This window comes from Rhinopithecus roxellana, chromosome 1 (assembly GCF_007565055.1).
Source record: "Rhinopithecus roxellana isolate Shanxi Qingling chromosome 1, ASM756505v1, whole genome shotgun sequence".
NCBI classification, from domain to species: domain Eukaryota; kingdom Metazoa; phylum Chordata; class Mammalia; order Primates; family Cercopithecidae; genus Rhinopithecus; species Rhinopithecus roxellana.
In genome coordinates, this window is record NC_044549.1 from 101,413,404 (window position 1) to 101,427,700 (window position 14,297).

At 40.2% G+C, this 14,297-nt stretch overlaps 1 long non-coding RNA gene across 1 annotated transcript; it reads right to left on the reverse strand.

Moving 5' to 3' along the window:
• Positions 1-1,655: 1,655 nt before the first annotated feature.
• On the reverse strand, positions 1,656-13,390 carry LOC104676458. Its single transcript, XR_749916.1, has 2 exons — positions 13,144-13,390; positions 1,656-2,720 (listed from the first exon to the last, which is right to left on the reverse strand). It is a non-coding gene; the product is annotated as an uncharacterized LOC104676458 (long non-coding RNA).
• Positions 13,391-14,297: the final 907 nt, after the last annotated feature.

Genomic DNA, 14,297 nt, shown 5'->3' on the forward strand with positions numbered 1-14,297 from the left:
CCAACATTTTCACTCAATTTACTAACCATTGTGAATCCAGGCTTCGAGGAGACATCTCAGCAAACTGTTAGGACTGGTGTCCTTGTTAGACATGAAATTCCAAATTATGGTTGAGTTATCCACTCAAATAAATGTTTTCCTCTTCAGCCTTAATTCTACTTCCCTGGTCTAACACCCTCAAGATTTACCCCTATAGATGTTTCTCTGGTTCTTGTTTGATACATTTATGATCTGCTCCCACCGCCTGCCATAGATCAAACCTAGTCACAGAATGCTTTAAAGTATCAATTAGCTGCCTCATACCTATCAAGGATTTCAATATCATCAAAGTATCTAACCATTGCCAAAGTCCTATAATTATCATCATCCTTATATTGATCAATTGCAGTGACAACTTGATATTCAAAGACTTACCTTAAACCCCCACCTTATCCCAATTAGCTACAAATAAAAGCATTAGTAATTCTAATGTCACAGCTTGCCCATTGTTATTACTAACTACCCAACTCTGGAACCAGTTGTCTCAGCCCTGGGTTTCTTGGAGTAGACAGCGGAAGGGGATAGCTTTTGTGCTATTGTTTTATGGAGGTACAACCCTAGGAAGCAAGAGTAAGGGGGAAAAGAGGGGGGTAAGGAAAGAGGGAAAGAAAATACAAGGTAGAATATTATAATACCAAGATAACCATGGCTTCAGAACAAAATAGCTGGTTGTCCCATCTTTTAAGACATTTCCAGAGAGGTCAACTAAAACTGTAGCATCTCAGAGCAGTCTGTTAGGGGAAGAAATAACAGACAATTTATCTGCTGACTTTTTTCTGTCTCTTGTCTTGCATTGTTGAAATCTGCCTCGGTGGGAGTTAACTATTTGAAGTCCACATTTCCAGTTTATCCACTCTTTCTTTTCCTTCCTTCCTTCCTTCCTTCCTTCCTTCCTTCCTTCCTTCCTTCCTTCCTTCCTTCCTTCCTCCTCCCTCCCTCCCTCCCTTCCTTCCCTCCCTCCCTCCCTCTCTTTCTTTCTCTCTCTCTTTCTTTCTTTCCTTCCTTTTTTATGTATTTTTTATTTATTTATATTTTTTTCTCTCACTGTTGCCCAGGCTGGAGTGCAGTGGTGCAATCTTGGCTCACTGCAACCTCCACCTCCCAAGTTCAAGTGGTTCTTCTGCCTCAGCCTCCTTAGTAGCTGGAATTACAGGCATGTGCCACTACGCCCCGCTAATTTTTGTATTTGTAGTACAGAAAGGGTTTCACCACATTAGCCAGGGTGGTCTTGAACTCCTGACCTCAAGTGATCTGCCCACCTCAGCCTCCCAAAGTTCTGGGATTACAGGCATGAGCCACTGTCCCTGGCCTTACCCATACTTTCTAATCTATCTGTAAGGAAGCTGGAGCCTCCCCGGGTCCCCTCTGGCAGATCATGAAGACCTCCCTTTGTCATTTGGAGATGTGCATGAAAACTTCTCAGTTGATGGTGACAGTGCCACAGAAGTTTGGATGTAATAGCCATGGGTGCGGTGTGATCTATTGCTGAGGCTGCTCTGGCTGGGAAGCAAGGGTGACAGTGATGGGGATGATAGTATTGGTGAGGCCAAGCAGATCTGGCATGGCATATAAAGTGTATCCAGCTCAGTCAACATATTTAATACTTATCAAATACATATGATGAAGCAATTTTAATATAGTATTAAGATTTAGAAATTGGAGAAAAAAGATTTAGCCAAATTCCTTGACTTTATGAAGTTATAAAATATTTTGTGAAACATACATATAAATAGATAATATTAGTATAATGTACTAAGTGCAGTAAAAAAGGCAAGCATGGGTTAAACAGGAAGAACAAAAAGGGGCAGCTAGCTTGGTTTGAGGGGGCTGGTCAGGGAAAATTTTCTGGAGGCAGGACCAACTACAGAGGCATGCAATCAAGTAGCTTAGGGCCTTACTGTCAGGATTGTTGGTACTTGGGGCTTAATGCTTTGTGGCGCCCTTTTGAAATTTTTAGTTTCATCTTTGAATTAGTGTTTTGTAAATGAAGTCCAATGGGACAGGGGAGCACGTGATGGGCACTCAAAGCCTCTGCTCATCATGTGCTGTTCACTTCTGGCTGCCTCCCTCCTCCCTGGCCCATTTACAGCCTGCTTGAACTCTAAAGCAGGAGGAGGCCATCATCCTCTTTTTCCCCAGCAGGGATCACAGCATACAAGCATGGAGGGTCAAGGTCAGGTTTGGGCATCACTCTTTTTCCCCAGCAGGGGCCACAGTGTAGAAGCATGGAGGGTCAAGCTCAGGTTTGTGCTCCACAGTGTGCTGGGCAAGGCAAGGCAGCAGTTGTTTCTGCCTTGGCTGGCAGAGCAACAGCCATGTTTGGGTCAGCAGGGACTTCTCACCTGTTCCCAAATCAGGTGCAAAGTGTTTCCCCGTGCAAAGGCCAAATATTTTGGATTGGGATGACCTCCTGTGGAAGGGATAGGTTGAATTCCGCTTACAAGATTTTCATTTTTCATTTTGCACTGGGCCCCCCAAATTATGTGGCCACCTTGCCTGGAGGCAGCGGTGATGCTCAAATTGATCTGTGAAGGACAAGTAGAAATTTTCCAGATGAAAAAGGTGGGAAAGGGGTTGAAAGGGTCTGCTAAGGAGTGGGACATGAAACAAAAGATTTCATCATTTATGTAGAATGTATTTTTTTCTGTCTTGAATATCTTGGTGGATGGTAGTTCCATTTCCTGAAATGGGGAAGAGAAAGTATGAGTGGTTCAGGGAGGAATCTGAGTTTCCTCTGGGTATGATAATTTGAGGTTCCCATTAGACCTCCTTTTGGAGATGTCTAGTTGACAGTCTGGAGTCGGAGGCAGAAGTAAAGGCTGGATACAGGCTTAACGCCATGGGATCCAGTGAGGTTGCCCAGGTAGGGGATGTAAATAGAGCAGAAACGAGGATCTGGGCACCTTTGTTTTAGATCAAGCTTGTCCAACCCATGGCCTATGGGCCAAAGGCAGCCCAGGATGACTTTGAATGTGGCCCAACACAAATTTGTAAACTGTCTTAAACCACTACGAGATTTTTTTTTTTTTTGGTGATTATTTATTTATTTATCTTTGCTCATTAGCTATCATTAGTGTTAGTGTATTTTATGTGTGGCCCAAGACAATTACTCTTCTTGCAGTGTGGCCCAGGGAAGCCAAAAGATTGGACACCCCTATTTAGATGATGATCAGAAGAGGAGGATCCAGTAAAGGAGGAAGACATTCATGGGAGTATCACAGAGAAAGAGATGAAAGTATTTTGAGAAAGAGGTCAGCACATAGTGTTGAAAAGTTTTAAGTCAACATCAGAAGTTCAAGATATTTCATATAAAATGCGGATTTTTAGCCTGTCTTGAACAATTGACAGGGCAGACAACATTGGCCCACATTCTGTGTGGTAAGAACCAGTTGCAGGGACACAGAGCCTGTGCTCATGAATGGGCATGCACATTCCAGCTTCACTTCTCCACCTAATAGTCCTTGTCACCCTTGTTATTAGGGCTTGTCAGTCCTCATTTGTGATTGTGCTTTCATCACTGAAAGTCCTGCAGGCAAGAACTATTTCTCTCTGTGTAAGTCTTCATCAAAGCCAGGAAAACAAAAGATAGCCTATGTGTCTAAAATCAAAATTGGAGAAAGTATATTTCTTTGTAGAAGTAAAGAATATTCTATGTGCTTAATTAGGAAACAAAGCCTCTTCAAAAGAAACAGCTTTGCCTGTTTTACTCAATTATAATCCACTACCTCCCTGGCTTCTGTATGCTTTCCAGTTGACCCTACCCTAAATTCATTTGCAAATTCTGTTCCCAGACCCAATATTTCTCAAATGCTTTAATGTTATTTTTCTTGCTCAATTAACTTCAGTGAGTGGTGAATGTTGGTGTCCACATTTTCTGAACAGAGAATATATTAATTGAGGCTGTTTTTAAAATTTAAATGCACACTTAGGAGCATTTATCCACTGTTCTCTGCTGACCCTCCTCCCAGTTGCTAATTTAGGACCAATGACAGTTCAAATCAAATTCTACCTGAAAGACTATTTTCTAATCATGCCACACGTAGGGACTATCTTGGGGACAAGACAGCATCTGTGTGGCAGGAGTAGTTCACTCCAGTCCCCTTGAGAGCCCTTGCCTCTGGAGGAGCTGCAACCAGCCTCGGTGGCAGGGTGAGGGTTGTGGCTTCTATATCCCAGGGTTGGCTCCTTCTCACCACCCCCTTCCCATCCTCCAGTTCCTCCCAGAGAGCCTCACCTTCCCTAGTTCATCACATTCCTAGTTCGACACAAATATCCCATTTATGGGTATTAATTATATTAACACATAATAGTATTGTAAATTAGAAACTTCATTTCTCAGGAGGAAAGAAAACTAGTTGGTTTTGTCCTTTCTTGCAAATTCAAGGCAGTACTATAGCCTAGTGGTTAGAAGTTTCACCTCTGTGCCAAAGTGCTTGCATTCAAATCCCATTTCCTTTATATCTTATTATGACCTGTAAAATGGGAATAATGACCCACCTCATCTTTTATGTGTAACAGCGGGACCAGCCCAAACTGGGGCTACTCTGTTGATAACAAAATGTCGTTACCTTGTAGGTATAACAGAGGCAAAACCACAAGTCATGTAGTCCAGGAAGATATAATTAAAAAAAGCTTTCACTTCTAACGTCTGGAACCAATGATTCCTTCCCTGGAAACCAAAAAGATTCGACATGACTGGAACTTGAACACTAGGACTCTTTCAAAAGCAAAGAGTCTGTGGGCCCTGATGTTCTGGGACTAAAATCTGCCTCAATACACCTTACCATAAATGGTCAAATTTGAAACCGTCCAATCAGACCCATGCCAAGTCAACATTCCTAAATCCTTTTCTTTGCCCTCTGACTCCTCGTAACTCTCTTTTTTCTTTTTTCTTTTTCTTATTTATTTACTTATCTATTTAAGATGGGGTCTTGTTCTGTCACTCAGGCTGGAGTGGAGTGGCACAATCATGGCTCACTGCAGCCTAGACCTCCTGGGATCCAGTGATCCTCCTGCCTCGGTCCCCCAGGTAGTGCCACTACGTCCAGCTAATTTTTGTATTTTTTGTTGAGATGCTGTTTTGTCATGTAGCTCAGGCTGAAAAACTTTCTTTAGATTCCAAATCAGGGAGACCAATTTGAGCCCAACTCCTTGCTGGCTGATTTGCAATAAAACCTTTCTTTTCTCAAAAGCTGGTGCTACGGTATTGGCTTCTGAAGAGTGTCAAGATTTAATTCAGATTTGCATTGTTGGCAAAATTCCATACATCTGATGTAATGCTGCTTCCACTGGGTGTGAGGAGGGCTCTTCTATTGGAAAAGAAGCTTCATCAGAATTTAGGGGCTCAGTATCACCAGTGTCATCAGAGTCTTCCCACATGTACCCATTTTAACTTACAGGATCCAACTTATTTCCTGATCAATATACTCATTTTAGAGACCTTGTGAGGCTAGGAGTTCAATTTGAAATATATTTCAGTTAGTCACAGAGTGGGATATTCTGCATCTAATTTTCAGCAATCTCAGCCTTGTATTATAGGAGATAAGGGTCTCCATCGAGGCTAGGAAGAAACTGCATCAACTAACAAGCAAAATAACCAGTTAATATCATAATGGCAGGATCAAGTTCACACATAACAATATTAACCTTAAATGTAAATGGACTAAATGCTCCAATTAAAAGACACAGACTGGCAAACTGGATAAAGAGTCAAGACCCATCAGTCTGCTGTATTCAGGAGACCCATCTCACATTCAGAGACATACATAGGCTCAAAATAAAGGGATGGAGGAAGATCTACCAAGCAAATGGAGAACAAAAAAAAAGCAGGGGTTGCAATCCTAGTCTCTAATAAAACACACTTTAAACCATCAAAGATCAAAAGAGACAAAGAAGGCCATTACATAATGGTAAAGGGATCAATTCAACAGGAAGAGCTAACTATCCTAAATATATATGCACCCAATACAGGAGCACCCAGATTCATAAAGCAAGTCCTTAGAGACTTACAAAGAGACTTAGACTCCCATACAATAATAATGGGAGACTTCAACACTCCACTGCCAACATTAGACAGATCAACGAGAGAGAAAGTTAACAAGGATATCCAGGAATTGAACTGATCTCTGCACCAAGGGGACCTCATAGACATCTATAGAACTCTCCACCCCAAATCAACAGAATATACATTCTTCTCAGCACCACATCACACTTATTCCAAAATTGACCACATAATTGGAAGTAAAGCACTCCTCAGCAAATGTAAAAGAACAGAAATTATAACAAACTGTCTCTCAGACCACAGTGCAATCAAACTAGAACTCAGGACTAAGAAACTCAATCAAAACCGCTCAACTACATGGAAACTGAACAACCTGCTCATGAATGACTACTGGGTACATAATGAAATGAAGGCAGAAATAAAGATGTTCTTTGAAACCAATGAGAACAAAGATACAACATACCAGAATCTCTGGGACACATTTAAAGCAGTGTGTAGAGGGAAATTTATAGCACTAAATGCCCACAAGAGAAAGCTGGAAAGATCTAAAATGGACACTCTAACATCACAATTAAAAGAACTAGAGAGGCAAGAGCAAACACATTCAAAAGCTAGCAGAAGGCAAGAAATAACTAAGATCAGAGCAGAACTGAAGGAGCTAGAGACACAAAAAAACCTCCAAAAAATCAATGAATCCAGGAGTTGGTTTTTTGAAAAGATCAACAAAATTGACAGACCACTAGCAAGACTAATAAGGAAGAAAAGAGAGAGGAATCAAATAGACGCAATAAAAAACGATAAAGGGGATATCACCACCGACCCCACAGAAATACAAACAACCATCAGAGAATACTATAAATGCCTCTACACAAATCAACTAGAAAATCTAGAATAAATGGATAATTTCCTGGACACTTACACTCTCCCAAGACTAAACCAGGAAGAAGTTGAATCCCTGAATAGACCAATAGCAGGCTCTGAAATTGAGGCAACAATTAATAGCCTACCCACCAAAAAAAGTCCAGGACCAGATGGATTCACAGCTGAATTCTACCAGAGGTACAAGGAGGAGCTGGTACCATTCCTTCTGAAACTATTCCAATCAATAGAAAAAGAGGGAATCCTCCCTAACTCATTTTATGAGGCCAACATCATCCTGATACCAAAGCCTGGCAGAGACACAACAAGAAAAGAGAATTTTAGACCAATATCCCTGATGAACATCGATGCAAAAATCCTCAATAAAATACTGGCAAACCGGATTCAGCAGCACATCAAAAAGCTTATCCACCATGATCACGTGGGCTTCATCCCTGGGATGCAAGGCTGATTCAACATTCGCAAATCAATAAACATAATCCAGCATATAAACAGAACCAAAGTCAAGAACCACATGATTATCTCAATAGATGCAGAAAAGGCTTTTGACAAAATTCAACAGCCCTTCATGCTAAAACGCTCAATAAATTCGGTATTGATGGAACGTACCTCAAAATAATAAGAGCTATTTATGACAAACCCACAGCTAATATCATACTGAATGGGCAAAAACTGGAAAAATTCCCTTTGAAAACTGGCACAAGACAGGGATGCCCTCTCTCACCACTCCTATTCAACATAGTGTTGGAAGTTCTGCTAGGGCAATCAGGCAAGAGAAAGAAATCAAGGGTATTCAGATAGGAAAAGAAGAAGTCAAATTGTCCCTGTTTGCAGATGACATGATTGTATATTTAGAAAACCCCATTGTCTCAGCCCAAAATCTCCTTAAGCTGATAAGCAACTTCAGCAAAGTCTCAGGATACAAAATTAATGTGCAAAAATCACAAGCATTCTTATACACCAGTAACAGACAAGCAGAGAGCCAAGTCAGGAATGAACTTCCATTCACAATTGCTTCAAAGAGAATAAAATACCTAGGAATCCAACTTACAAGGGATGTCAAGGACCTCTTCAAGGAGAACTACAAACCACTGCTCAGTGAAATCAAAGAGGACACAAACAAATGGAAGAACATACCATGCTCATGGATAGGAAGAATCAATATCGTGAAAATGGCCATACTGCCCAAGGTTATTTATAGATTCAATGCCATCCCCGTCAAGCTACCAATGAGTTTCTTCACAGAATTGGAAAAAACTGCTTTAAAGTTCATATGGAACCAAAGAAGAGCCCGCATTGCCAAGACAATCCTAAGTCAAAAGGACAAAGCTGGAGGCGTCACGCTACCTGACTTCAAACTATACTACAAGGCTACAGTAACCAAAACAGCATGGTACTGGTACCAAAACAGAGATATAGACCAATGGAACAGAACAGAGTCCTCAGAAATAATACCACACATCTACAGCCATCTGATCTTTGACAAACCTGAGAGAAACAAGAAATGGGGAAAGGATTCCCTATATAATAAATGGTGCTGGGAAAATTGGCTAGCCATAAGTAGAAAGCTGAAACTGGATCCTTTCCTTACTCCTTATATGAAGATTAATTCAAGATGGATTAGAGACTTAAATGTTAGACCTAATATCATAAAAACCCTAGAAGAAAATCTAGGTAGTACCATTCAGGACATACGCATGGGCGAGGACTTCATGTCTACAACACCAAAAGCAACGGCAACAAAAGCCAAAATTGACAAATGGGATCTCATTAAACTAAAGAGCTTCTGCACAGCAAAAGAAACTACCATCAGAGTGAACAGGCAACCTACAGAATGGGAGAAAATTTTTGCAATCTACTCATCTGACAAAGGGCTAATATCCAGAATCTACAAAGAACTCAAACAAATATACAAGAAAAAAACAACCCCATCAAAAAGTGGGGAAAGGATATGAACAGACATTTCTCAAAAGAAGACATTCATACAGCCAACAGACACATGAAAAAATGCTCATCATCACTGGCCATCAGAGAAATGCAAATGAAAACCACAATGAGATACCATCTCACACCAGCTAGAATGGCAATCATTAAAAAATCAGGAAACAACAGTTGTTGGAGAGGATGTGGAGAAATAGGAACACTTTTACACTGTTGGTGGGATTGTAAACTAGTTCAACCATTATGGAAATCAGTATGGCAATTCCTCAAGGATCTAGAACTAGATGTACCATATGACCCAGCCATCCCACTACTGGGTATATGCCCAAAGGATTATAAATTATTCTACTACAAAGACACATGCACACGTATGTTTATTGCGGCACTATTCACAATAGCAAAGACTTGGAATCAACCCAAATGTCCATCTGTGACAGACTGGATTAAGAAATTGTGGCACATATACACCATGGAATACTATGCAGCCATAAAAAAGGATGAGTTTGCATCCTTTGTAGGGACATGGATGCAGCTGGAAACCATCATTCTTAGCAAACTATCACAAGAACAGAAAACCAAACACCGCATGTTCTCACTCATAGGTGGGAACTGAACAATGAGATCACTTGGATTCGGGAAGGGGAACATCACACACTGGGGCCTATCATGGGGAGGCGGGAGGGGGGAGGGATTGCATTGGGGAGTTATACCTGATATAAATGATGAATTCATGGGTGCTGATGAGTTGATGGGTGCAGCACACCAACATGGCACAAATATACATATGTAACAAACCTGCACGTTATGCACATGTACCCTAGAACTTAAAGTATAATAAAAAAGAAAAAAAAAAGAAAAAAAAAAAAGGAGATAAGGGTCTCCTTCATAGAATACATAGATGTTTTGAGGTCATTTATGTGGCACTTGAGGTGAGAACTTGAATCCCAGAGTTCATCCTTATTTCATCATTTTGCCCATTGACATTAAGAACAACCATCTAATGTCATTACATTTATTAGACTCCTAAAAATGTTCAAAAGTGTCATATACATAGTCACCCAGCTCCTTCCTTCTTGTACTTCCTTCAGATCAAGCCATACTTGATCTGGCCATAGAGGTACCCTGAGTATCTCCACTTGATAACCCTAACTAACAGTGCTCTCTTTACTACTGAAAATAGAGTCATTAGTGTCTTTAAATCCAATCAGATTAGACACTCAATTCTAGAAGCCCCAGAACCAATTACTCCTGATAACAAAATCATCTATATTAACCAACGTTCTCCAAAGAAACAGGGTGATATGGTTTGGCTCTGTGTCCCCACCCAAATCTCACCTTGAATTATACTCCCATAATTTCCATGTGTTGTGGGAGGGACCCAGTGGGAGATAATTTGAATCACGGGGGGCAGTTCCACCATACTGTTCTCATGGTAGTGAATAAGTCTCACGAGACTGATGGTTTTATCAAGGATTTTTGCTTTTGCATCTTCGTCATCTTCTCTTGCTGCCTCCATGTAAGGAGTACCTTTCTCCTCCTACCATGATTCTGAGGCCTCCCCAGTCATGTGGAACTGTAAGTACAATTACACCTCTTTTTCTTCCCAGTCTCGGGTATGTCTTTATCAGCAGCATGAAAACAGACTAATACACATGGCCAGTAGGAGATAGAGAGAGAGAATGTATGTGTGTGTGAGAGAGAGACAGAGAGAGATTGAGAGAGAGATTTATTTTAAGGAGTGGACTGATGTGATTATGGGGAGTGAGAAGTCCAGACAGAAGAGCTGATGGTACACACGTTCCAGTTTAAATAGGAAGGCCTGAGAAGCAAGTGAGCTGATGGTGTTGGTTCTAGTCTGACAGTGAAGGTCTGAGAACCAGGAAAGCCAATGATGTAAGATCCAGTCTGAATTCAGGCCTAAAAGCTGGAGAAGACTTCTGTCACAGTTTGAAGACAGGAAGAGAGAAAAAATTATTTCTTGTTTATATTAGGTTGGTGCAGAAGTATTTTGCCATTACTTTTAATGGCAAAAACCATAATTACTTTTGCACCAACAGAATACTTTTAGCCCATTCAGGCCTCCGAAAAATTGGAAGAGGCCCACACACATTGCAGGTGGAAATCTGTTTTACTCAGTTTACTGATTCAAATGTCAACCTCATCAAGAAATACCCACATAGACATGCCTATGAGTAATGTTTAGCTAAATATCTGGGCACCCCATGACCCTGTTAAGTTGACACATAAAATGAACCATCACACCTTCTAAACACATCAGATCGGGAGGCACATAATGACATTTTGTCTAATTACTAGCGATGTTAACTTAGATCACTTGGATAAGGCAGTCTTTCAAATTTCTGCACTTAACATTGTTTTCCTCTTTGTATTTGGTAAGTATCTTGTGGTGAGATAAATATCCTGTTTTTCATCACACCTTTACCTGCTAATTTTAGCATCAGTTAATGATTCTTGATTGAGGTAATTATTACTGTAATGTTATCAAATGTTGATTTTATGTTTCCATTATTTCTTCTATATTTATTAATTTGAATTCTCTTATTTATTTCTCAAATTATTTGTATCAGTATGGACTCATCAATATATATATTTTATTTTGGGGGTTATAATCCATTATTCTCATTATTAATTTTGTTACTCAACTTGTCATAGATTTGGGCATTAGGAGATCTTCTTTAATATTTAAACAGCTTTGCTCTATGCATTCTCATGGTTAGGTATGTAAGGTTTGTTAAAATAAACAAATTTTCTCTATTATTATAGCAATTCAGTTTTCTTTGCATGGAAATGCTTTAAAAACTTTTTTTATCTTAAAAATGTTTAATTAAAAGTACTACACTAGTTAATGGAAACTTAGTAGCTACCCCAGATAAAAACAAAACAAAATAAAACAACAACAACCACAATGACCCCTCCCATCACTACCAAGTTATTTTACCCTTCCAGATCAATAATTTTTCATAGGCATTGTATTAAAATGCTATAAAGACATTTTCACTGGCTAGAGACACTATTTCAAATGAAATATAAAGAAACATGAAAACATTGACATTTTAAAGTGACTCCTATGGATTTGATTTCATGAATAATTAAAATAGAGCATTTAGTGCTCTTATACTTTTTATAAACTCATTCGTTTATGTCAGTCTTTATGTCTGAAAGAAGTTTAATGTATTGTTTAAATTCATTGTTTCTTTTACTGCAATTCACAGAAAGAAATTCTAGCTATTTCATCCCAAAAGGAATTTATTGAAGGGATATGAGGTAACTAATAGAATGGAAGGGAAGCCAAGAATCTGGCTCAGAAAATAAATATCAAAAGGAGCTGCAAGAATCCGTAAAGAAGGAACTAACAAGCAGACCCTTTGAAGAGCGTCTGTCTCCCTGTAGATAGTCTTTATGGGATTCTGTTCAAGATTCAAATATTAAAGACAGAGCAAGCAATCTAACTTAACTGCCAATCCCAAAAAGATTTGTTCCACTTGGAGAGAATGACATCCTGGTTTGAGTTCCCCCAGAGCAGACTCTGAAACAAGGATTCAAGAAGAAATGGTTTATTTTGGAGATCATAGAAAACATCAGTAGGGGAGTGGAGAAGAGCGGCAGGGAAGGAAGAGAAGCCAATAAAGGATGCGTTATCAAAGCAGTTCCCGCACTGAGCAATTGGAGCTCCATCCCACAAGGAGACAACGTAAAACACATATCAGAGTTATCTCAACCTAGAAGTGAGGAAGCCAGGACATTTTTCAACATATGTATTATTTACACGATTTGCTGAGGGCTTCTGGGCATTAACTCTTGGGCACTTTTGGCTTGTCCCATGTGCGAGATGAGTGTTCTATTGCAACCAGGCAAAGGTTCTCAAGCAGAGAGACACAGGAGTTTGTAGTGAGCAACTTTCTGTGAGTAGAAGCAAGTGCTGAGAAGACATGAGCAGAGCACGGACATGTCTGCTGCAGTGGTCTCCTTAAGTAAGATGGGGATGCTGTTTCTAGAAAGAGATTGGCATTTTGGCAGGCAAAAATAGTAGATATTTATTTTGCCATGAAGGCAAATGTCTCATTTTACAGGAAAGTTGTTTTCATGTCAAATTGCTGTATATAGTGTGAATTAGGATGTTTTCAGCTACATGTAGGAGCCTACCAATTATAAATGGCTTAAAAGAATACAGATTGTATCAGGCATGATAAACTACTTTATGCTGTGGTAACAAACAACTCCCACCAGTGGCTTAACACAACAGAAGTTAATGTCTCACTCACACAAAGTCACAAAGTTGGGTGAGGGTTCAGGGAGCTCTTCACAACAGCTGCTTTTCAGGCATTGGCTCTTCGTTCCAGGCTGTTTGATCTTATGGCACCTTCATAAATATACATGCTCCCATGATTACCACTGCAGGGGAAGAGCAGGTAGAGAGTCAAACGTGAGATATAGCACACAACACTTCTGGCTACATTTCATTGGCCAAACCAAGTCATGGAGCCATGCTTTGGTGGCGGAGAAGTGCTGTGTCCCTGTGTGTCCAGTACAGAAGAACAGCATATCGGTAATTACAGGGAGCAACTACTGCAAGGTTTGGAGGGAGATAAGTCCAGGGGTGTTTCAGTGGCTTGAGTGCCATCCCTGGCTTGCTGAGGACATCTTTTTGTCACAGAATGACTACAGTAGCTCCAAATACCACTTCTTCTCACGTCAATATTCATAGGCAGGAAGAGAGGGTTGGGGGGTCTCTCTGCCTCTTTTTTCTAATCAGGTGGGGTGGAGCTTCTCTTCTCCCACCCTGATTCTTTGTCAAGGAAGAGAATCTTTCCTAAAAGCCTCGCAAGAGACTTCCAATTATGCTTCACTAGTCAGAACTGGGTCATATGACTACCTCTAGCAGCAAGGGGGCATCTGACATTTGCAGCCTCACTCATGAAAGTCAGGTTCCGTCAGATTAGAAAAAGGGGTAGGAGAATGGCTGTTGTGTTCAGAATCAACAATCAATACTATGTGTCTACCACACATGGCAACAATATTCTCACTGTCCATGTACAGTATTCTAAAAACATTTGCCTCAAATCACTATGCTGTTGAAACACAACTCACTGAATCCCCACCATGTGGGACTCTGAATCACAATCACTGATGGCAGAGTTGTATTTAATCACAACGTACCAAATCCTGAGGAAATGGAGTATTTCTTGAAATCCAATATCAAGCAACTTCCTGGGAGCATCTATTTGACTGATCAGATGAGAAATCGTGGCTCTTGTGTAACAATTCATAGCAATTTAAGAGAAGTTTCTGTTATACAGAGTTTTTCAGAACTTATAATCAAAACAGTAGACTACAAATAAGTGGAAGGCTGGAGCTTGATTGAGAAAATTTTCCCTCCTTTAAGATAAACTACAACTTGGCTTATTTTTCAAAGAAT